Here is a 26,262-nt window from a genome sequence, read left to right on the forward strand (position 1 = left end):
TCCAGCTGTGCTGTTAAGTCCTCAATTTTTGTTCTTTCTTGTTTTTTAATATAGGCATTTAGGGCAATAAATTTCCCTCTCAGCACAGCATTTGCCACATCCCATATGTTCTGATAAGTTGTATTATCATTTTCATTCTTCTCCAGATAGCTCCTGATTCTCTAGCAATTTCTTCTTTGACCCACTAGTTGTTTAAGAGTATGTTATTTAATCTCCATATATTTGTTAATGTTCTCATTCTTTGGGGTTATTGAGAACCAGCTTCATTATGATCAGAGAAAGTGTTTTGAATAATTTCAATGTTTTTAAATTTATAAAGCCCTGTTTTGTGACCCAGCATATGATCTATCCTGGGGAATGTTCCATAAGCACTAGAGAAGAATGTATATCCTTGCTGTCCTAGTTTGCTAGCTGTCACAATGCAATATACCAGAAACAGAATGGCTTTTAAAAAGTGGAATGTAATAAGTTGCTAGTTTAGAGTTCTAAGGCCAAGAAAATGTCCCAATTAAAACAAGTTTATAGAAATGTCCAATCTAAGGCATCCAGGGAAATATATCTTGGTTCAAGAAGGCTGATGAAGTTCAGGGTTTCCCTCTCAAGTGAGAAGGTACATGGTGAATGTGGTCAGGGTTTCTCTCTCATCTGGAAAGGAACATGGTGAACATTGTGTCATCTGCCAGCTTTCTCCTCTGGCTTCCTGTTTCATGAAGCTCCCTGGAGGCATTTTCCTTTTTCATCTTCAAAGGTCGCTGGCTGGTGGACTCTCTGCTTCCCATGGCTACATTGTTATGCTTTCTCAGAATCTCCTGCTTTTTACAAAATGCTTCCTCTTTTATAGGATTCCAGGAGAGTGATCAAGACCCACCTCATCCAGATTAACAACCACTGTTGATTGATTCACATCTCCAGGGAGATGATCTAATTAAAGTTTCAAACATACCATACTGAATAGAGATTAGCAGAAATGGCTGCCTTTACAAAATGGGATTAGGATTAAAACATGGCTTTTCTAGGGTACTACATCATTTCAAACCAATTCAAATGAATTCAGCAAAGATGGTGTACACACGTTCAATACACAAAAATCAATGGTGTTTCTATATTCCAATAAAGAACAATCTGAGAAACAAATCAAGAAAACTCCAGTTCTAACAAAATAAATGGAAAAAATACCTAATAATATGTTAATTAAGGATATAAAGGACTTGTATGCAAATAACTGTATTATACCTCTGCCTTCTTGCCTCCATAGTGGTAGTTGAGTATTCTGAACTCAGTCTTATGTGATTTCCTTCGTATATAGTAGATTGTTTTTCTTTTGCCACTTTCAGAATTTTCTGCTTCTCTTCAACATTTGACAGACTGATTAGTATGTGTCTTGGGGAAGGCCTATTTGGGTTTATTCTGTTTGGAGTCCATTTGGATCTTTTCTTTTTTTTTTTTTTAGCTTTTTTTATTGTATAGTATAACATTTATACAAAGCAAAGAAATAAAAAGCACTCTTCAACAAGTAGTTATAGGAAAGATCCCAGAGCTTATCATGGGCTACCATATGATCCTCTTATATTTTTTCCTTCTAGCTGCTCTAGAATATAGGATATTCTAGAATATAGAATATAGGAATATACGCTTAAATATCTTTTTTATCATCATAATAAACTTTTTTGCTTCTTTTTTTGTGAAAAATAACATATATACAAAAAAAAGCAATAAATTTCCACAGTACATCACCATAATTAGTTGTAGAACATATTTCAGACTTTGACATGGGTTATAGTTTGACAGTTTCAGGTTTTTACTTCTAGCTCCTCTAGGATACTGGAGACTAAAAGAGATATCCCATTCCTTCTCTAGCTGTTCCTTGGAGCAGGGGTGAACTTAACCTTTCCTATTCTGCCATCCTCCCAGAAGTCCTTAAGTTGGGTCTTAATCCTTGTTATGGAGTCCTTCATAAGAGGATAAAAGCCCAGAGAAGCTAAGAGAGGACCCAAAGAAAATAAAATAAGCCACTGAAGCCTGAAGCTGAAAGCAATGAAACTGGGAGAAGGACCAGCAGATGCCAGTCATGTACCTTCCCATGTGACAGAGGTGTCCTAGATGCTGGCAGCCTGTCTTAGAGTCTACATATCTTCCTGTTGATGCCTTGATTTGGGACATTTTCTCAGCCTAAGTACTGTAAATTACAAGTTAATAAATCCCCATTGTAAAAGCCAATTCATTTCTGGTATACTACATTTTGTCAGTTTAGCAATCCCAAACAGACATTAAACCTGAAAATTTATGACTTGTGGATATGATGATATTCTGCAATTTAATGGATTTTTCAAATAAGAAGTAGAACAAATAAATGGAAGTTACCAGAAAATATATTTTTACTTTATATAATGAAAGCAGTTCTGCTAGTCAGAATTGCCCAAGGTGAAATGTACTGCCTTGTAAGATGGTGAACAACTTTTAAATTATACTCAAGTTATGTTGTAGAAATGTATAAATTTCACTTCACAAATAAAAGATCAACAGATAGCATCTCATCCCTGGATGTTTCCTGTCCTCTGACAAATGGACCCATAAGAAGCCCAAAGTAATATGTATGAATAAGTCCATTTTATTTCTAAAGCATATGTCCTTGCTTTCCAGGCAGGGGGTTTTGCTGCCTGAGCTTTCCAAAGGGACAAAATAATGGGAAGTTTAATAAAATAATTAAACTTTCAGTGATCAAATGATCAGAGTTATTACTGCATTGAATTTAGCACGTTTCCTTTATAGTTTCATCTTTATAGATGCTTTGTAGATTCTTGTGTCACAGATAATAAAGTCATTTAGTCTATCAATTTTATCCTGTACATTTCTTTACTTAAATGCATTTTTAAAACAGTGAAAAAGAAATGTATTCAAAAGATGTTCCATATTTTTTTTTATTTCAATTGTACAATTATTTCATGTTCACTGTAGAAAAATACAAAAGTACTGACAATAAAAAAATAAAAACAGATTTTGTTATATTTCCTTCCAGTTTGGAATTTGTCACACCTTTCTTAAGGGTGAATTTAATCAGCTTCCTGTTACTAAATGTGGTATTTTTTTTACTACTTCCTCTACAGAGTGGGGCAAAACAAAGCCCAAAAGACTCTTAGAATTTTATTATTGGGCAGCTTAGACTAGGAAATTAATGTTGGGAATATTCCAATTTGTTTCTACATTCAAAAAAATTAACGGCTTTATTGATATGCAATAAACTGCACATATTTGAAGTCTGCAATTTGATAAGTTTTGACTTATGCATACACCTGTGAAATCATCACAACAATCAAGGTAATGAATATGTTCGTCACCCTCTAATGTTGAGTTTTCATTTCCCTTTGTAATCCTTTCCTCCTTAACTTCCCCCAACACTTGATGTTGTCTGCATTATAGATTAATTTGCATTTTCTAGAATTTTATATAAACGGAATCATACAGTATGTGCCCTGTATCTGTATCAGTGAGAACCAGTGGGCATGGGGTAGGAACGAATGCACAGACACATGCATGCGCGCACACACACACGCATACATACATACGTATATACACATACACAATTTTTTAAGGAGGTCCTTACAGGGAAATGGCTTACACAATTCTGGGAGCTGGTGACGCAGTCTTTTTAAAGCTGTGACCATGCCTGAAGCTGGTGCTTGAAAGTCCACAGGGCAGGAAGTTAGGAAGGAAAGTCCACAAACAGGCTGGAGCCCTAACTGGGAAATCTAGAAAAATGAGCAGGAACCAGGAGCTGAGCTGGAACTCCACAAAGGCAGGTTGAAACACTTGTCCATTCTTTTTTTCTCTGATCTGTCTCCTGCAGAAGACAGGGGACTTTGTCACAAAGCAAAACACATACCTGGCCCAAAAGTCAGAAAAACTGGAGGAGGCTGCAGGAAAGGTCAAGTAATTGAAGGCCCAGATGTTGCTTGATGGCAGCAAAGAAGTGCGTGAGCAGGTCAGCAACACTGTGTGTCAGCTCCAAAATGGCTGTCGCCTTCCCTCCACCCTCCAAAATCGCAAAAGAATTTCCTTTGCAGCCCTACCTCAATCAGAAGCATGCTGGAAAAAAACTTAAAAACGAAATTCACCCTAGCCAAAACAGCATATCACAAAGCCATCACGTGCTCCTTTTCATCTTTCTGTTACTCAGCATAGTTATTTTGAGACTTACCATGCTGGTATGTGATAGTTTATTCCTTTTTATCGCTTGAAAATATTCCATTTTATGGATAGACCATAATTTGCATATTAGTTACCTCTGTTGATGGGCATTTTGATTGTTTCCAGTTTGGGGCTATCATAAATAAAGCTGCTATGACCATTTGTATATACGTCCTTCATTTTTAGGTATGGAATGGCTATGTCCAATGATGTGTGAATATTTGACTTTTTAAGAAAATACCCTTTTGTTTCCTAAAGTGGTTATGCTATTTCACATTTCCATCACAGCATTTCAAAGTTCTTGGTCCTCCACATCCTTGGCAGTCGTTAGTATAGTGAGTCTTTTTAATTTTAGATGTTATAATAGGTGTTTAGTATTATTTATTGTGGTTTTAATTTGCATTTCACTAATGACTAAAGATATTCAGCATCTTTTTATGAGCTTATTTGCTATCTGTGTATCTTCGTTGGTGAAAAATCTGTTCAATCAATTTGCCCTTTGTAAAATGGATCATTTGTTATATTATTGAATTTTCTAGTTTGCTAGCTGCCAGAATGCAATATACCGGAAATGGAATGGCCTTTAAAAGGGGGAATTTAATGAATTGCTAGTTTATAGTTCTAAGGGCGAGAAAATGTCCCAATTAAAATAAGTCTATAGAAATGTCCAATCTAAGACATCCATCCAGGGAAAGATTCCTTGGTTTAAGAAGGCCGATGAAGTTCAAGGTTTCTCTCTCAAGCGAGAAGGCACATGGCGAACACAGTCAGGGCTTCTCTCTTGGCTGGAAGGGCACATGGTGAACACGGTGTCATCTGCTAGCTTTGTTCCTGGCTTCCGGTTCCATGAAGCTCCCCGGGAGGCGTTTTCCTTCTTGATCTCCAAAGGTCACTGGCTGGTGGACTCTCTGCTTTGTGGTGCTGCAGCATTCTCTGCTCTCTCTGAATCTCCTTCATTCTCCAAAATGTTTCCTCTTTTATAGGACTCCAATAAACCAATCAAGACCCACCCGAATGGGTGGAGACATGTCATCACCCAATCCCATTCAACAACCACTCTTGACTAAATCACATCATCCAGGGAGATGATCTGATCACAGCTTCAAACATACAGTATTGAATAGAGATTATTCTACCTCTATGAAATGGGATTTATATTAAAACATGGCTTTTCTTAGGGGGCATACTTCCTTTCAAACCAGCACATTGAGTTTTAAGAGTTCTTTATATATTCTGAATACAAGCCTTTTATCACTACTTATGACTTGGAAATATTTTCTTCCAATTTGTGACTGTTTTTCATTCACTTCTGAAGAATGGAAGTTTTAAATATTGAAGAAGTCCAATTTAACAATTTATTCTTTTAAGGATCATGTTTTTGGTGTCCTAAGTCTTTTTTATTTTTTTTTGCCTAATTCATGGTTATATAGATCTTCTATGTTTTCTTCCAAAATTTTTAGTTTGAGATTTTACGGTTAGGTCACAATCCATTTTGGCTAATTTTTAAATTGATGCACCTTATGGACCAAAGTTCATTTTTCTGTGAATGGATATCCAATTTTTCCAGCTAAATTTGCTGAAAAGAATATACTTTGTCCACTAAATAGCTTTTGTACCTTTATTAAAAATCAATTGACTATATATGTTGTAGATCTATTTCTGAACTCTATTCTGTTTCATTTGTCTATTTATCTACCTTGATTAATAACTGTTGTGATTTACTGTAACTTCAATTTTGTTATTCTTTTTCAAAACTGTTTTGGGTATTCTAATCCTTTGAATTTCCATAGACATTTTATAATTAGTTTATCAATATCTACCAAAAAAAAAAATGCCTGCTGAGATTTTTTAATGGGAATGCACTAAATCCATAGATCAGTTTGGGGAAAATGGACCTATTAACAAAACAAAATCTTCCAATCCATGACACAGTATATTCCCCCACTTAGTAAGTTTGTCTTTAATTTTTGCAAGCAATGCCTTATAGCTTTTAGGGTATAAGTCCTGCACATCTTTTGTCACATTTATCCCTATATATTTCATAATAATGTTGCATTAGTAAATGCTTTTTTCTTAATTTCAACTTCTAGGTCTTTATTGTTAGCATGTAGAAATACAATTCATTTTTGTACATTGCCCTTATTTTCTGTGATAGTGATAAATTTAATTCTAGGAGCTTTTTTTGTTAATCCTATGGGAATTTTTACGTAAGCAATTAATCATTTAGGCAAAAGATGGTTTATTCTTGCATTTTTTCTCACAAGAAATTTGTTAACTTTTTCTTTTTCCTCTGTATACAATATGGCTTTTTCTCTTACTGCTTTTAAGATTTTTTCATTATCACTATTTTTAAACAATTTGATTATGATATGTCATAGTGCAGTTTTCTTTATGTTTCTTCTTCTTGAGATTAGTTGATCTCCTTGGATTTGTATGTTTATAGTTTTAGAATCAGATTTAGAAAATTTGGGGCCATTATCTCCTCAAAGATATTTTCTTCCTTTCCCCTTTCTCCTCTCTTTTAGGGAGTCTAATAACATGTATATTAGGTTGTCTAATGCTGTCCCATAGTTAATTGATGCTCTTTCCATTTAAAAAATTTTTTTTTTATTTTGGATAATTTAACTTTGGAATATCTTCAAGTTCACTAATTTTTTTTTTTACCTGCAAGGTTAAACCTGCCATTACTATCTGGAGTATTTTTCACCTGAAATATTATAGTTCTCATCTTCCTCTAGTCCCTTGAATATATAAAATATGGTTATAACAAATGCTTGAATGTCCTTGTCTATTAATTCTAACAATTATGTCACTTCTGGGTCAATTTTGATTGATTTTTCTGATTATGGATAGCATTTTCTTGCTTCTTTGCATGCCTGGTAATTTTTTATTGGATGCCAGATATTGTGAATATTTTTTTTTTGGTTGCAAGATATTTCTGCATTCCTGTAAACCTCCCTAAGTTCTGTTCTAAGATACAATTAAACCTTCTGGTAACAGTTTGTTCCTTTTAGGAAATACTTCTTAGCTTGTTTGTTTCTCATTTCTCAGGGATCACTGTCCTTTGTTGCCTGATTTTCAATGTCCTGAGAATTGCTGTTTCCTTTCCTTTGGTTCTTTAGTTGTTTCATACAGGAGAATAAATCCAATCTCTTTTACTCTATCTTAACCAGAAACTGAAATCTCCATTAAAAATTGAGGTGAATAAATATGTTAGAGGAGTTTTATTTAAGCTGGATCTGGTTTCATTCAAGCATTTGACTCTGTTATGGAGACTGGGGATAGGGATCCTCTGGGTCTCTATTTGACATATTGTTTAGAAACATAATGAGAAAGGCCTCTTCCTAAGGGGAGGAAGCAGAGCTGAGGTGATGCTGACTGGCTAAAGGTCACGGTCTACAATAAGAAGGGATAGGGACCCAATGCTTTATAGCCCTGTCATATGGACTAGGAAGAGAGGGCTTTAGTGAAAGTGTGAGAAGACCCTAAGTTCAGATGCCCTGAAATATCTGTGGGTACTGAAAGCTCAGTGTGGTTTGAACAGTCTACAGCTACAGCAGCAGTCAACATGGTGGTAGGAGAAGCAGCAAGAATAGCTGCTGTGCCTGGCATCAGTGCTAATAGAAGAAAATCAGATATGGAGGAAAGTGATGGCTATCATGACAGGTCCACCTCAGACCAATGCCTCCCAGTCCTCTGTGTAGAGGTTTGAGGGGGCTGGAGCTCCATCTGATGGTCCATGGTCAGAAAAGAAAGCAAGAACTTGGGAAGTGAAAACAGACTCTGACAGAGAAGGCTCATATGGGGATGTGTGTGCATGCACGTACACAGATCAGGTGGGAGGAGAAATAGGGGCTGAGATGACAGTGAGAGCCATAAAGTAGTGTGGTTGCTTGAATTTTTAAAGCCTCCAGTCATAAAAGTGACCGACTCTTTCCAGACATGAGATCTGGTCTGTCTTTCTGTGATGATGAGCTGGTGTATTTGTCCCTTACGGCAGCCTCTCTGCTCTGCGGGAACCTACAGGTGGATCTTTCCAGCTGAATAAACAGGGCCAGGATGGAAGGCTTGAGTACTGGCATCACCAAAGCTCTCACTGGTGCTTCCTCAGATTTTTTGTTTTTTGCCTCTTGCCAAAGAAATATTCAAGGAAGCTAAAAATATGTGGGAAAACATTACATAAAGTTCTCCATCAGAAAGCTTTGAAAACTCATTTGCCAAATGTATTTCTGGAGGCATGATTACCTGAACGGAAAAGGACCAATCTTTAGGTACAGACGTACTATTCTGAGAATGGCTGAAAGTCTGTTAGATTCTGCAGTAGGCTGAGACAAAGGCTGTGACTATTCAAGAATTTCTGTGGAAGGGGAACAAAAGGGAAACGTCTGTCAGGTTTTTACATAAATATTTCTTTCCCACAAGGAAATCATCCTATTCCTGTAACATAATGCACAGAGAAAATGTGTGACCCTGGGCAGCACCAAGTAATAAAGTAGTATTCAATTGAGAGTTCTGGGAGAAAGTAAAAACAGAGAACTTTTGAGCCTCTTTTATAATAAAATCATCCAACAGTGGTAGGTTATAATGCACAGGCAGTGTTCACCAAGAGAAGGGAGTTTGTGGTTTGGCCAGTGCTAACCATGCTTACCTCACTGTCTGCTACCCTTGGCCAGCAGTTAGTATTCTCAGCTTTCTTTCCTTCAGTTTTACTAATGTAAGTTGTTTCTCCCTAGACCGTGGTAATTCCATCATAAACCACATAGTGCTATTTCACCTTTACCAGTTAGAAGAACACCGACTCTGCCAGCCTGGTACTCAAGAGTGGTAAAACTTTCCACATTTGTCCTAACATTGAAGTTTCTGCTATTGTCTAATTAAACAGGACAGATTCCTTGGTTCAGGCCTAAAGTACATTTTAAACTCTTTGAATATAGTCCCTGCTAATCCTGCTAACTATTCTTGCACTCCCTTCTCCTTCTCCTTTTTCTCCTTCTTTTAGCAAATTTGTTCACCCATCCACTAGTGCATTCAACCAATAAATATTGGTATGCATATATTGTGCCTAGTCTTGGTACTAATCAACAGCTTTACAAAATTAAGAATGGCAACAGCAATGACAAACTCTTATGTAGGACTTGCCATATACCAGAAACATTTCTATGCACTTTATGTATTAACTGTTAATCCTTACAACCACTGTTATGAAATGGTATTATTATTATCACTTCCATTTTATAGATGGGGGAACTGAAATTAGTAAGGTGTGTTTCCTGCTTTCAAAGGATTTACAGGGTAACTGAGGAGTCACATTGGATGTGCACAAAATAGTAAAGGAACATTGTTAGACCTAAATATCAATACAAGCCTGCAAAAGTAATGGCATAGGATGGTTTTATATGGGCAAAAGAATGTGGCATCTTAAGTCAACTTCTCCATCAGCAAATGCTGAGTTAAGGACTTGGGTGGAAGTGATTTATTAAGAATATGCTTTATAGAGGAATCAGTAAAGACTGGCTACAAGATAAGAAAGATGAAGAAGTCAAGTTAGGGGGTACTTTCAGATGAAGTCCCAGCCTCAGCATGATTCCATGGAGAAAACTGGGGTGTAAGTTACACCTTGGTTTGTCCTGCTTAGAAGCAAGGGAGCTGCGCTTTTGAACATCCCACCATTATGGTTTCAGTAATAATTTTAGTCATCTACTTACAGGCTTCCTTGTTTTTCCCAGGCACTTTATGCTCTCAGAGCAGGTAAGGCAGCTCTGAGTTTTACAGGTTGTTCCTGAGAAGGCAATGAGTTTCATCCATACTGAATTTGAAAAGTGAGGACCTTAAGAAAGATCTTTATATTCTTCAGTGTACATAAAACAAGCATGGATCTAAAACAGAGGACACACAATCCCACTGCCAAGCACCAAACCAAACACTTCAATCATTAAAGAATGTATGCTTTGCTACATTGGCAGAGAAGGGCACCACTGAACTAAGAATCTGGTAAACTATTACACATCCACAAAAGAATAGAAAAAACTGAATCAGTTCATACAGAGCTATAAGCAAACAAAAAACTGAGAATCAATACACTTCAAAGAAAATCTTCCATCTCATCAAAGAGAGAAAAAGGAATCAAGGGAGCAGACAGAGGAAAACTGCAACACAACACTCTAGACTGAATTAAGTAACATCAAATATTTGGAAATATGAAAAAACTATGTTAAATAAAAAATTTAAAACATAAATGGATTTTAAATTAAATAACTGGAGAAAATTAAAAGAGAGCTTCTTGAACTTAAAAAGAAAAATCATCTCAGAATTAAAACAAAATTACAAGTTACCTAAAGGAGAATTTACTCAAATGAAAATTTAATAAGGTGCACTAAAGAAAGAGAGGCAAACAACCAAGAAAATGAACATGAGATAAAAAAGTAAAAAAGGATCAGGAAGAAAATGACTGATACGGAAGATGGGAATATTTGAGTCTCCGAAGAAGAAAAATAATACAATGGAAGTAATATTTAAAACTATAATTGAAGAAAACTTTCAGAAATAAAATAAGACAATCTATATACATACTGAAGGAATCTACCATGCACATAAGCAGCAGATCAAGTGAAGCTCAAGGAAAAAAATCCTCAATGTCTCCAGGTAAATAATTCACAAGGACAAAAGAATTAGATGGGCATCAGATTCTCAAAAATAAAATACAAAGCAAAGCAATGATGGGGAACATTTTCAAGAAACTCAAAGGAAGTGTGACCAAAGGATTTTATGTACAATCATGCCAAGCTTCCAAGAACTGTTAAGGTTCTAGAAACAGTTTTAAACATTAAAGAACGGAGAGAATTTTGCACCTTTGAACACTTCTTTAAGAAGTGGCTGAGCCTCATGTAATCAAAAGATTACTGGACGACAAAATTTGCCCCTTTGTAGTCAACTGCTCACCATCACTGTTCTGTTTTCTGTTTCTATAGTTTTGCCTTTTCCAGAATGTCATATAAATGGAGGTTTACAGGTTGTACCTTTTGCGTCTGGCTTCTTTCATTAGCAAAATGCAGTTAAGGTATATCCATGAGGAAGAGAGAAGGGGCAAAATGTCAGCATAGGGAGGTGTGGAAATTAGTCCTCCATGGCAGCTAGTAAATAGCTAGAAGCAGTTTGGAACAACAATATGGGGGGCTTTCGTGACCAGACACACATCATACACCAGTCTGGAATGGGTGAAAGGGGCAAGATCACAGTGCAGAAACAAATACAGTCTCCTTAACTGCGGAGGCTGGCACCCCTCCCCCACTGGTACAGCAAACTGTTTTGGAAACACTCCCTGTGGGAAAAAAGAAGCAGTATCTACTAAGAGCAAGTCAAAGAGAGATCAAGCAAGCTCCAACAGAAGATTTAATTAACAAATTTGGACTGCTGAATACAAGCTTTGAGCACAGATAAATCTGGAGCAAGCATGAAAGGAACACTGAAGTCTTTTCTGGCAGAGAGGTGGTGGGGCTGACAAAAAATAAATAAATAAAAATAAACAGAGGAGACACCAAGTAGAGATATGAATGAAGCTGATTTGGATAGGACTAGGGTATATCAGGAGACTGGGGAAAAGGATGATATCATACATATTTTAAAACTACAATTTCTGTGTGAGACTTAATGAAGAAATATTTATTTGGTGCAATATTTATATTTTGGGTAGTACATTTCCTAATTTAACTTGTATGGTCAGTTTACCTGAACATCATATGTACATGGAATCTTGAATATGGCATGAGATTTTGTTGGTTTGTCCAAGTTAGTGTGATACTCTGATAAATCCCAGAGTGATTTGGTCAATGAACAAAGAAGTATTTGCAAAGTTCCCTTAGGGGAATGGGGAGAAAGGGGGAAATATTCGACTTACCCATTTGGAGAATTTCTGATATTCTCCCAAGCAGTGGGGACAACCAAATCAATAGGCTGAGTACTCGATCTTGGGGTTTGCCCCTATGAAACTTGCCCCTGCAAAGGACAGGATAAGCCTACTTAAAATTAGGCCTAAGAGTCATCCCCAGAGGACCTCTTTTGTTGCTTAGATGTGGATTCTCTCTCTCTCTAAGCTGACACAGCAAGTGAACTCACTGTCCCCTCTCCCCACCCCACCCCCACCACTAAGTGAGACATAACTCCCAGGGGTGTAAATCTCCCTGCAACATGGGACAGAAATCCTGGGATAAGCTGGGACTCAGCATCAAGGGATTTAGAAAACCTTCTTGACCAAAGGGGGGAAGAGAGAAATGAGAAAATAAAGTGTCAGTGGCTGAGAGATTTCAAACAGCGTTGAGAGGTTATCCTGGAGGTTATTCTTATACATTATATAAATAGCTCCTTTTTAGTTTATGGTGTATTAGAGTGGATGGAGGAAAGAACCTGAAACTGTTAAGCTGTGTTCCAGTAGCCATATTTCTTGGTATGGACAGATGAGTAAAAATATGGAAAGATTAAAAAAATTGAGTAAATGGAAATACTAGGGATCAGTGAGAGGGAGGGGTCAGGGGTATGGTATGTATGAGTTTTTTCTTTTTATTTCTTTTGCTGGAGTGATGCAAATGCTAAAAAACTGATCAAGATGATGAATACACAACTATGTAATGATATTGTGAGCCACTGATTGTACACCATGCATAGAATGTATGTCAAGAATATTTGTATGTATGATTGTCAAGGTTTAGCAATAAAAATATTGTCAAAAAATAAACAGAACTGAGCTCAGAATACTGGAAAAGTGCTGTGCCCCTAGAAAAGGGACACAAAGAGCTGGGTATCAACTTTGGCTCTTGATTGGTGCACCTGGGAGACTGGGGACTGGCACTGAAAAGGATTTTTAAAAAACTTTTTTTAGCAGCTCATTAAACAAAGCCTTAGGTATTTTCAATTGTAAGCATTGACACAAGCAAGGGCATAATTAAGGTATGTCTGAGAAACAAAATAACTAGTTAGGTGAAGGAGATAATTCCTTAAAGGACATGTCTTCCCCAAGGAAACAATGGGATAGGGCATAGCACAAGTGGAGGTTCTCATTCACAGAATTCAAACCCAAGGGTCTGGAAAACAGAAACAGCTTAAGCCCAATCTATACCTCAGCCTCTGTCTCAACCATGCTCCTGGCAGGGGCAGAGCCTGCTGAGAATTAAAGGCACCACTCCACTTTATACTGGTGGGAAGCTGCAGGCTGACCGGCACTACCTGCTGTTCAGGAAAGAAAAAGCAAAGAACCAAGAGGCAACTTGCTGGGTCTCATCCTCAGGGAACCTTGATACTGAGCACACCTTCTTCTTGAGTCCTTGGCCTGTCTTGTATGAGAAAACCTGATTGGGGTTGATCTTCTATGACAGGGCAAAAACCAGAAAAACAAGAACTGAAAAATTCTGATCAGTTAAACAGAAGCTATGCTAGAGGTCTAGAATAAATTGAAAGTGAATACCAAGGAACAGACAACAAACAAGAATACCTTAGGCAAAAGAGAATAAATGACTTCCAGAATAAACTAATCATGGAAATCAGATGCCTAGACATCACCAAAAAGTCACAAGTCATACCAGGAAGAACAAAGGAATGGCCAGTCAAAGGAACAAACTAAGACTTCAAATGAGATACTAATTAAAGAAGTCCAAACAGATCTCCTAAATCAAATAAAAAAACAAATCAATGAGGTGAAGGAAAATACGGCAAAAGAGATGAAGGATATGAAGAAGACACTGTATGACCATAGAGAAGAACTTTAAAGCTTGACAAAACAAATGGCAGAACTTATGGAATGCAAGGCAGAATAGAAGAGATGAAAAACATAATGAGACATACAACAGCAGATTTGAAGAGGCAGAAAAAAGATTAGTGAACTAGAGGACAGGACATCTGAAATCCTACACAGAAAATAACAGAAAGGGAAGGGATGGAAAAATATGAGGAGCATCTCAGGGAACTGAATGATAACAAGAAGTGCATGAATGTATGTGTTATGGGTGTTCCAAAAGGAGATGAGAGGGGAAAGGGGGCAGAAAGAATAATGGAGGAAACAATCACTAAAAATTTCCCAACTCTTATGAAAGACATAAGATTACACATTCAAATGAAGTGCAGCATATCCCAAACAGAACAGATCTGAATTGACCTACTCCAAGACACTTACCAATCAGATTGTCAAATGACAAAGACAAAGAGAATTCTGAGAGCAACAAGAGAAAAATGTTCCATCATATACAAGGGAAGCTTGATAAAACTATGTGTGGATTTTTCAGCAGAAACCATAGAGGCAAGAAGGCAGTGGAATAACATATTTAAGATAATGAGAGAGAAAGATTGCTAACCAAGAATTCTCTAACTGGCAAAACTGTTCTTCAAAAATGAGGGACAGTATAAAATATTTTCTGACATACAGACACTGAGAGAGTTTGTGAACAGGAGACCTGCTCTACAAGAAATTGTAAAGACAGCACTGAGGACATATAGGAAAAGACAGGAGAGAGAGATTTGGAGAAGAGTGCAGAAATGAAGATTATCAGTAAGTGTAAAAAGAGAGAGAGAAAGTTAAGACATAGCATATAAAATCCAAAAGACAAAATGGTAGAAGAAAGTCCTGCCTTTACAATAATAACAATTAAATGTTAATGGATTTAAATCCTCAATCAGAAGACATAGACTGGGAGAATGGATTAAAAAACAGGGCCCATCTACATGCTGTCTATAGGAGACATATTTTAGATCCAAGGACAAAAATAGGTTGAAAGTGAAAGAGGAAGGCTAGGGAACTTATGGCACCAGAAGGAAAGATAGAGGATAAATCTAGAGCTGTTTAACTTAGCAAAACCTATAGTGGACAATAATTAAATGCACAAATATAGAAAGTTTTTACATGAAGGAGAACAAATGAATGTCAACATTGCAAGGTGTTGAAAATGGGATGGTGTTCTAGCTTGCAAGCTGCTGGAATGCAATATACCAGAAATAAGATGGTTTTTAAAAAGGGGAATTTAACAAGTTTACAGTTCTAAGGCCAAGAAAATGTCCCAATTAAAGCAAGTCTATAGAAATGTCCAATCTAAGACATCTGGGTAAAGATACCTTTATTCAAGAAGGCTGATGAAGTTCAGGATATCTCTCTCCTCTGGAAAGGCACATGGCAAACATGGTCAGGGTTTCTTTCTCATCTGGAAAGCCACATGGTGAACATGATCAGGGTTTCTCTCTCAGCTGGAAGAGCACATGGCAAAAACAGCACCATCTGCTAGCTTCCTTTCCAGCTCCCTGGGAGGTGTTTGCCTTCTTCATTTCCAAAAGTTGCTGACTGATGGACTCTGCTTTGTGGCTCAGTGGAATTCTCTGTTACAGCTTCCTCATGGCTCTGTTGTTCTCTGCTCTCTCTGAATCTCCCTCTTTCTCCAAAATGTTTCCTCTTTTATAGGATTCCAGTAAACTAATCAAGATGCAACTGGAATGGGTGGAGACATGTCTCCACCTAATCTAGCTTAACAACCACTCTTGGTTGTGTCACATCTCCAGGGAGATGATCTAATTAAACTTTCAAACATACAGTACTGAATAGGGATTAGAAGAAATGGCTGCCTTTACAAAGTAAGATTAGGATTAAAACATGGCTTTTCTGGGGTACATACATCCTTTTAAACTGGCACAGATGGTATATGGAAAAATACAATTAATGCAAACTAGGGTATACAGTTGACAGTAACATTGCAATATGCTACCATTAATTGTAACTAGGCAATATACTGAAGTAAATGTCAATAAGAGAGGAATATAAAAGAGGAATATGGGATTCTTGTTGTTCTCTTTTGTTTTTTACTTTTTAATTTTTTATTTGTTCTCTTCTTTGTGGAAGAAATAAAAATGTTCTTATATAAATGGTAGTGGTGAATGCATTACCATGTGATTATACTGGAAGCCACTGATTATTTACTTAGGATGGATTGTATAGCATGTGAATAAAACTGTTTAAAAAACAAACAGAAAGGGGTTGCATGGGTAGTTCAGTAGTAGAATTCTCGCCTGCACTGTGGGAGACCTGGGTTTGATTTCCAGCCCATGCACTTCTCCTGGCCAAAAAAATAAATAAATAAAAACAAACCAACAAAAATAAACAAAAACTTAACAAATGGTGCTGCAATAATGGGATACTCACATAGAATAAGAATGAAATGTGACTCCCACCATACTGCTACCCAAAACATCAACAACCACCATCACCAAACAGAAGGATACAAATGCTGGAGAAAATGTGTAGAGAGAGAGAGATGTACCTATTTACTGTTGGTTGGGAAGTAGATTGTGCAGCTCCTCTGGATGGCCAGGGGATGGTTCCACAGGAGGCTAACTATAGGATAACCACATGATTGTGAAACCCTGTTATTAGGGATATACTTGGTAGAACTGAAAACAGGGATTTGAAAGGACATTCGCACACCGGTGTTTAGGGCAGCAGTATTTACAATTTGCAGTGGATGGAAGTGGCCTAAGGGTACACTGATGAACAGAACGACAAACTGTAGATTGAGTGACTGCAAGAAGGAATGAAGTTGTGAGGCATGCAATTAGGTGAAAAACCTTGAGGATATTATGTTGACTGAAACAAGTGAGAAACAAATGGACAAATACTGTAACGACTCACAAATATAAACTAACTTGTGCTGGTTTGAAACTGTTATGTACCCTAGAAAAGATGTTCTTTTAACTCTAATCCAATATTGTGGGAGCAGCCATGTTCTGTTTTTTTTTTCACTTTTTTTTTTATTGTATAACATATATAACAAAGCAAAGAAATAAAAAAGCAATAGTTTTCAAAACCCTCTTCAACAAGTAGTTACAGGACAGATCCCAGAGTTTGTCATGGGCTAACATGATCTTTTCATCCCTCTTGTTATGGGTGTTTGGGCTATGGCTATTCTAAATTTTTGATCTTGGAAGGGTCTGCCACTAATATGGGGTAGGGAGATGGGACTATCTGATGTTCTGGAGAGGCTGGGCTAAGTTTCAGGGTCCCTAGCTAGTCCTTATCTGGACCAGGGACCCATCTGGAGGTTGTAGGTTTCTGGAAAGTTACCCTAGTGCCTGGAACCCTTGTGGAATCTTATGTATAGCCCCAGGTGTTCTTTAGGATTGGCTGGAATGGTCCTACTTGGGGGTTGGCAGGTTATGATAGGTAGCAAGGTCTAACTGAAGCTTGTGTAAAAGCAACCTCCAGAGTAGCTTCTTGACTCTGTTTGAACTCTCTCTGCCACTGATACTTTATTAATTATACTTCTTTTCCCCCTTTTGGTCAAGATGGAATTGTTGATGCCATGGTGTCAGGCCTGGATTCATCCCTGCAAGTCATCTTCCACATCACCAGGGAGACTTTCACCCCTGGATGTCATGTCCCATGTAGGGGGAAGGTCAATGATTTCACTTGTGGAGTTGGGCTTAGGGAGACTAAGGCCACATCTGAGCAACAAAAGAGGTCCTCCAGAAGTAACTTTTAGGCATGCCTATAGGTAGTCTAAGCTTCTCTGCTACCTACATAAACTTCACAAGAGTAAGCCTCTTGATTGAGGACATGGTGTATTGATTTGGGTGTCCCTAAGGTTTGGCACAATATCAGAGGATTCCTTGATGGTAAGGTTTAATAGTTTCATATTATTCTCCCATTCCTCAGGAAATTTGGCCAATACTTTTTGATTATCTCTTTAATATACTCTAGGATTTATCCAGGCATTACGATAATCTATACAGGATTAAAGGAGCTCTTTCTTATTCTGTGCTCCCTGCGTTTCAATTGTTCAAATGAGCTGTACAAACAGTTGAATTAGATTATGCACTACAGAAAATTTCAGTTCCAGCCCAATTAAACCTTTCCTCCACTGGTCTCAAAGAGTATGGGTGGTTCTAAAATATAGACACTGTCTTCCTTACCCCTATGTTCTGCATTACTTTAACCCCAACTTGTTCAACTTTGTTCTTATCTCTAAATATCAGGTTATATATAAAACAACCTCTCAAAATCCAGAAATAATAATCATCACACCAGACTTAATGTGTCTGCTCGAAAAGCTTACAGTCAAGGCCCCTGTTTTCTTATAAGCATTTTCTAAACAACCATTGCTGTTCTTTTGTTTCTGGCTTATTTTGTCTCACCAAATGTCCCACATGTTCGCTCACATTGTTGCATCCCTCACCACTTTGTTACTTTCTGTAGCAACTCAACCTTTCTTCACAAGTATACATCATTGTTCACCAATCTACTTCTCCATCAGTGCATCCTTCAGCCACCTGCATTCATCAGACATCATGTAGAGGGCCCAAAGTCCACAGTCCATCAACATTCTCAATTTTAGATAATTTCATTATTCCCAAGAGAAAGAACACCAATTACACACACCCTCACCAAATAAGAAAGCTAAACTTCCTCTTAACTCTTGTCCCTACCCCCATTATTTACCTCTGCTGTTGCTCTGGTAGTACTGATGGTTTTCTTCTGAACATAGCTCATAGTATGCAATAGCAGTTTTCCCCCTGTGCCCTGGACTTAAACACTCTTCATACAAGAATCTTATCTTTGAAGTAATTCTTGTGAAAATTCTTATATCTAGTGTTAATCCGTGGGACATGTAGGTCTGTACAACCCCTTTCAATCTTGCTCATCTTTTAGATGGTAATATTACTTACAGAGCCACTAGAGAACCACCTTCATTTTCATATATTCCCTTACATTGGAGTTCAACCTCATTAGATAATGGTTCACCCATCTCTAGCTTCTATGTATCTCTTAAGTCCCCTATTTTCTGTATTATAAGCTACCTTTATGCTGGTTATAAAAGTGGAATCATACAATATCTATCCATTTGTGTCTGGCTAACTTCACTCAGCATTATGTTCTCAAGGCTCATCCATCTCGTCATTTGCTTCAGGATTTCACCTTGTCTTACTGCTGCATAATATTCCATCATATGTATATACAACATTTTGTTGATCCACTCATCTGTTGATGGGCATTTGGTTGGTTTCCATCATTTGGTGATTGTGAACAATGCTGCTATGAACGTCGGTGTGCAAATGTCTGTTTGTGTCATTGCTTTCAGTTTTCTGGGCATATACTAAATAGCGCTATTGCTGGGTCATAGGGCAACTCAATATTTAGTTTCCTAAGGAACTGCCAAACAGTCTTCCATAGTGGCTACACCATTAAACATTCCCACTAGCAGTGCATAAGTGTTCCAGTTTCTCTACATTCTCTCCAACACTTATAGTTTTCTGTTTGTTTAATAAAAGCCATTCTTATAGGTATGAAGTGGTACCTCATTGTAGTCTTGATCTACATTTCCCTTATAGGCAATAAAACGAGCTGCTCTTCATGTGTTTTTGAGCCATCTGTATTTGCTCTTCAGAAAAATGCTTATTCAAATCATTAGCCCATTTTATATTTGGATTGTTTGTTCTTTGGCTGTTCAGTTGTATGATTTTTTGCACATACAGGAAATCAAACCTTTATCTGATATGTGATTTCCAAATATTTACTCCCATTGAGTTGGCTGCCTCTTCAGCTTTTTGAAAAAGTCTTTTGAAGTGCAGGAGCATTTGATTTTGAGGAGTTCCCACTTACCTATTTTTTCTTTTGTTGCTTGTGCTTTGGGTGTAAAGATTAGGAAACCATGTCTTATTACTAAGTTTTGAAGATGTTTCCCCACATTTTCTTCTAGAAGCTTTTGGTGCTAGTTCTTATATTTAGGTGTCTGATCCACTTTGAGTTTATTTTTGTGTAGGGTGTAAGATAGGGGTCCTCTTTCATTCTTTTAGCTATTGATATCCATGTCTTCCATGCCGAATTATTGAAAAGACTTTTTTTCCCAGTTCAGAGGATTTGGGGGCCTTGTCGAAAATCAGTAGACAATAGATTTGGTGGTCTATTTCTGCACTCTTTTAATTCGATTCCATTGGTCAATGCTTCTGACTTTGTGCCAGTACCATGCTGTTTTGACCACTGTGGCTTTATAATATGTTTTAGAGTCAGAGAGTGTTAATCCTCCCAGTTTGTTCTTGTTTTTTAGGATGCTTTTAGCTATTCGGTGTCTCTTTCCCTTCCAGACAAATTTGGTAATTAGCTTTTCCAAATCCTCAAAGTAGGTTGTTGGAATTTTGACTGGTGCTGTGTTGAACCTGTAGCCGTGTCCTTTTAATCCTGATTCAATAGTGTAGGGTTGGACCTCTTGATTGTGTTATTTCCTTGGAGATGTGACATACTCAATTGTGTGTGTGACTTTTTGATTAAATGGAGGTGTGACTCTGCCCAATTCAAGGTGGGTCTTAGTTTACTGGAGTCTTTAAGAGAGCTCACAGAGAAAGAAAATTCAGAGCCAACACAGATACAGACATTTGGAGATGTTTAGAAACAGAAACTCAGAGAGGAGGCCTCTGAGATTAGGAGGTGAAAGCAATGAAACCTGGGAGCAAAGGGCCAGCAGACATTACCATGCACCTTCCCATGTGTCATGGTCAGGTTCCTGTGTCAACTTGGTCAGGTGGTGGTACCTGTTCATCTAGTGGGGTAGGTGCTGGCCTGTCTGCTGCTATGAGGACATTTCATAGAATTAAATCATGATCATGCTGGCTGCATCCACAACTGATTCCATTTGTAATCAGCCAGGGGGAGCATCTTCTGCAATGAGTGATGCTTACTCTAATAACTGGAAGCCTTTTAAGGAGGATTCAGAAGAGACAGGCTCGCTTCCTGCTTTGGCCGGCAAGCCTCTCCTGTGGAGTTCTTCCAGATCCTCCATCAGAGTCATCAGCTTCACAGCCTGCCCTACGGATTTTGGACTCTATGTTCCCACAGTTACGTGAGACACTTTTATAAATTTTATACTTATGGATATTTCCTGTTGATTCTGTTTCTCTAGAGAACCCTAATAATACACCATGTGACAGAGGAACCCAGGAAAGGATTTAGCCTTCCTTGAGTGAAGGTACACTCATTGATGCCTTAATTTACAGTCTTAGAACTGTAAACTTGTAACTTAATAAATTCCCTTTGTAAAAGCTGATCCATTTCTGCTATATTACATTCTGACAGCTTTAGCAAACTAAAACACTAACTATAATGTGCAAATGCTGAGAACTGAATTCTAGAACATAGGTTATCAGGGAATAGAATGTGGGCAGAGATAGGACAATTGATGATTAAGGAGTACAGAACATTCAAAAAGCCTTATTATAAAGGCTCCTAGATTATAAACTCTTATAGCAGTCACATCTATTTCAGAGTTTTAACTGCTATTTCTAAATTCTGAGAAACTGCGCTCTTTGTGTATATCCTGGTTATTCCCTGGAACTTTGGGTATTTGTGTGACACCTGAGACTCAGAGTTAGAGTTCTGCAGCTCTAAAAGTCAGGATTACCCATACAGCAATTGTTAAAGAAGTTGAAAAAGAGATCAGACTTTAATTAGAGATATGAATGAAGCTGATCTGATTAGGACTAAGATAAATCAGAATATAAGGAAAAGGATGATATTGACTGTATTTTAGACTTCAACTTCTGTGTGAGACTGAAGGAAGAGATGTTTATTTGGTATAAAATTTATATTTTATTGTAGCACCCTATCTAATTTAAGCTGTATGGTCAGTTTATTCAAACAACATAATTACATGGAACCTTGAATAGGGAATGAGATCTTGTTACTTTGTAAAGCTCAGTGCAATACCACAATACATCACAGAGTAATTTGGGCAGAAAATAAAGTATTTGCAAAGTTGCCTTGAGGGACTGGAGGAAAATATGGAAATAGTAATCTTCCCCACCTGTGGAATTCCTGATATTCTTGCTAGGGTTAGGGACTACCAACTTAATAAACCAAGCCCTCAATCATAAGGCTTGCCCTTATGAAATTTATTCCTGCAAAGGAGAAGCTAAGCTACTTATAACTATGCATAAGAGTCACCCCAGAGAACCTCTTTTGTTGCTCAGATGTGGCCTCTCTCTCTCTAAACCAACTCTGCAAAAAAACTCACTACCCTCCCCGCTACCTGGGACATGACTCCCAGGAGTAGAAAGCTACCTGGCAATGTGGGGCATGACTCCCAGGGGTTATCTGGGTCTTGACATTGTGGGATTGAGAAACCTTTATTAACCAAAAGGGGGAAAAGAAATGAAACAAAATAAAGGTTCAGTGGCTAAAAGATTCCAAACAGATTCAAGAGGTCATTCTGGAGGTTAATCTTATGCATTATAGAGATATTCCTTTTTTGTTTCTAGTGTGTTAGAATAGCTAGAAGGAAATCCCTGAAACTGTTGAACTGTAATCCAGTTGCCTTGATCCTTGAGGATGATTGTACAAACATATAGCAGCTTTGTTCATAATCACAACAACTGCAAGTACCAAATGTCCTTCACCTAGTGAATAGATAAACCAACTGTAATACAGTCATACGATAGAAATAGACTCACTAATATAAAATAAAAAAATACCTGGATATATTTTTACCTAATACTTTTATTGACACATCTTCACACACATACATTCCATAGATGGCATACGGTCACTCACAATATTATCACGTAGTTGTGTACCATCACCATGATCACTTTTAGAACATTTGCATCAATCCAGAAAAAGAAATAAAAAAAAACCCCTCATACATACCATACCCTTACTCTCCCCTCCCATTGACCACTAGTATTTCCATCTACACAATTTATTTTACCCTTTGTCCCCCTTATTATTTATCTATTTTTTATCCATATTTTGGTATGTTAAACTTAAAAAAAAACACACACACAAATTGATTTTCCAAAGTGGATATACCATTTTGCATTCCCACCAGCAATACATGAGCATTCCATCTGCTCAAAATCCTCAATAGCACTTGGAATTATCAGTATTTTTCTTTTTAAAATGTAGAGACATTGGGCAGGCCATGGTGGCTCAGCAGGCAGAATTCTCGCCTGCCATGCCAGAGACCTGGGTTCAATTCCCAGTGCCTGCCCATGCAAAAAAAAAAAAAAAAAAAGTAGGGACATTATCATGGGTTAGGAGTGGTATTTGTGGTTTTAATTTGCATGTTATTAATCATTATGCTGACTGCATGTCTCTAGTGATTATATTGAGCATCTTTTCATGTGCTTATTTGCCATTCATATATCTACTAAAAATTGTTCAAATCCTTTGCCCATTTTATAAATTGTGTTATTTTCTTATTATTGAGATTTTGAATTTTTAAGTTTATAAACAGGACTTTAAAAAATGTGTTTTCAAATATTTTCTCTTAGTCTGTGATTTTTCTTTTCATTGTCTTAACAATGTTTCTTTAAGAGCAATGATTTTAAATTTGATGAAGTCAAATTTGTCAAATATTTAAGTTTATGGACTGTGTTTTTGGTGTCTTATCTAAGAAATCTCTGCCTCACCCAAAGTTAAGAAGCATTTCTCCTATGTAGTCTTCTACAAGTTTTATAGTAGTAGATATTACATTTAGGTCTATCGTTCATTTTGAGGTAATTTTTGTATACAGTGGAAGATACAGATCAAGTTGTTTTTGCATATGAACATGTACCAATTGTAATAAAGATTTCCCTTCTCCACCTTTGCCCCTTAGTTGAAAGTCAATTGATCATATATGGGTGGGTATGTTTTTAAACTTTTTATCTTTTTTTACCAACACCACACTCATTCAATTGGTATAGTTTTATAGTAAGTATTGAATTCAGGTATATGAGTTTTCCAACATTGATTTTCTTTTTTCAAAGTTAGTTTGGTTGTTCTAGCTCCTTTTCATTTCCATATAAATTTAAGAATCAAATTGTTATTTCTACAAGAAAGCCTACTATGATTCTCACTGGATCAATTTAGAAAGAATTGACATTTTATCAATGTTGAGTTTTCCAATCAACAAATACAGTATAGCTCTCCATTTACTTAGATTTTGCTTTCTTTCATCAGTATTTATAGTTTCCATCTTACAATCCTCCGTATATTGTTAGATTTATACTCAAATATTTCATGTTTTCAGTGCTATTATAAATGACAATTTTTTTGCAGAACAATCAGAAAATGTTCATTATACGAAATGTGTACATCCTACTATTAAAAAAAACAACAAAGCAAATCTGCTGGTGCCATAATTTAACCTGTTTTACTGGGATATACTAATGTTCAATACCACGTATATAAATTATTTTGTATAATTTTGGGTTTCATGAGTTTTTTAAGTATTTTTACCCCACTTCCAAAACCTGATGAGTTGGAAGTAGCACACAAAATTAAATAGCATTTATTGTTCCATATATCTTGAGACCCCAAAAGGAACACTAAATAGACAAGCAAAAGACTAAAATGATTGAGAGAAGCTCACTCACATCCCAAGTGATTGCTACAGAAAATGTGTGGTCATACAAAAGCAAGGGAAAATGACAGAAAGGAAAGCTCTCTTTCTATGGGGTCTACAGGAGTTGCAGATAATTTCAAACTGAAGATGGAAATATCTTGAGACAGTACTTCTTTTATCAAATAGTTAACTCTTCTTTAAGAATTAAATATAAAATGTTAAAGCTTTTACCCAGTGAAGTATTTTGTCTTCTGAGAAGTAATTCAAACTCAAAATTACTCACCCTTATTTCCAATATAAGACCAAACAGTACATTCAAAGCCAAACTGCCTGGGCAAATAGATACAATCAAAATGGAATTTTTCTTTTTTGAATTAAGTCTGCTACACTATAGGCCTCAAAATGCTTGCTGTTGAAATTTGGGGATGCTTTGGGTGAAGGGAAGTCAAACGTACAGGAGAAAAATCAGAAAATAGTGGATTTCCTTTAAAAAGGATACTGGCAGACAAGTATTTGGTTCTGTGAAAGAGGCACTCTTTTTATAGAAAAGAAACTATTACGTGGTATATAAAAAGCCCCTAATTAATAACCCCCCTAATTAATAACTAGAATGATTATCCATGATTGTACTAAAGCTCGATATTTGAGGAGAAGAGTAAAGGATTTGTGTGGTACATTTTAGTGTTTGATCAATGATGTCTACTTCTCCAGAAACAATTTTATCTTGTTGATAATGGAGCTCTCTTAACACCAAGTCAGAAGCTATCAGTAATAATACTTTTGCCCCCTGTTTAGGTCATCTATTTCCAATGTCTGGAGTGAATATTTAAAAACGTTTAAAATGAAGTATGGAAGAGAGCAGGATGTATAAGTGGCAGAGGGATGTTAACAGAGGAAGGGATGGAAGAAAAATAGAAAACCACGAGTAAAAGGCAATGGGGCTTCAAAAATGAAAACCCAGAAATTGAAACAATTAAAAAAAAAAAAAGGAAACAGAAGCAAAAATTTTTCAGTAAATCTGTGACAAAGCAAAAATACTAAATCTTTGTATCTATTAGGATTTACACAGATCCACTCACCAAGGTACTCTTGATAATGCAGTTTGCCTCAAGTCTACCTTTCTGGCTTGGATCTTCCCGGATCTGGCATGATGGCATCAGACATACACCCATAGACATGATTTCCTCCGAGAAGGTGCAGAGCCTCTCTTACCTGACCACTGTGTACCGTCCACAAATTACATCGGGTTCTGCAGCAGCACTGTCCCCGCACCCACCCAGGTGAGCATGGAGTTCAGGCAATAAAAGTCAAACTGGCACAGAAAGGTAAATGCCCACCATAAGTCTTTACATTCATTTTCAAACTGCATAATAAATAAAGTGTAAAAAGACAGCAAAGGTTGCTTCTGGGAACTGTATCATCCACTGACCTCTGCCAGAGAAGAAAGGAGCTCTGCCTGTACTGTGGTCTCCAGAGCCAGATGCTTGTTATCCCCTGTGCTCACTCTCACAAGTATGCTTGGCTATGGCAGTGACAGCGAGGAGATTCACCTCTCATACAGCACATCAGAAAGGTCATCTTGTGTTTTCAATATGAAACATTTTATATGGTATAATCCAATCCCAAGACTTCTTTGATTCAGTCTTCACACACTTTTAAGCATGACTTTATTTGGTACTGAATATATTTGGTATTTTATATGTACTATATATTCAGTACATATAAAGTCGTCAGTATATAA

At 37.0% G+C, this 26,262-nt stretch overlaps 1 long non-coding RNA gene across 1 annotated transcript in view; it reads left to right on the plus strand.

Annotated features, from left to right (window-relative positions):
* Positions 1 to 22,805, plus strand: part of LOC143648192 (uncharacterized) — a 30,747-nt gene extending 7,942 nt beyond the window's left edge. The window contains exon 3 of the long non-coding RNA XR_013158435.1: positions 20,846 to 22,805. This is a non-coding gene — a long non-coding RNA (uncharacterized LOC143648192). The remainder of the gene's footprint in view (positions 1 to 20,845) is intronic.
* Positions 22,806 to 26,262: the final 3,457 nt, after the last annotated feature.

This window comes from Tamandua tetradactyla, chromosome 10 (genome assembly GCF_023851605.1).
Source record: "Tamandua tetradactyla isolate mTamTet1 chromosome 10, mTamTet1.pri, whole genome shotgun sequence".
NCBI lineage: Eukaryota > Metazoa > Chordata > Mammalia > Pilosa > Myrmecophagidae > Tamandua > Tamandua tetradactyla.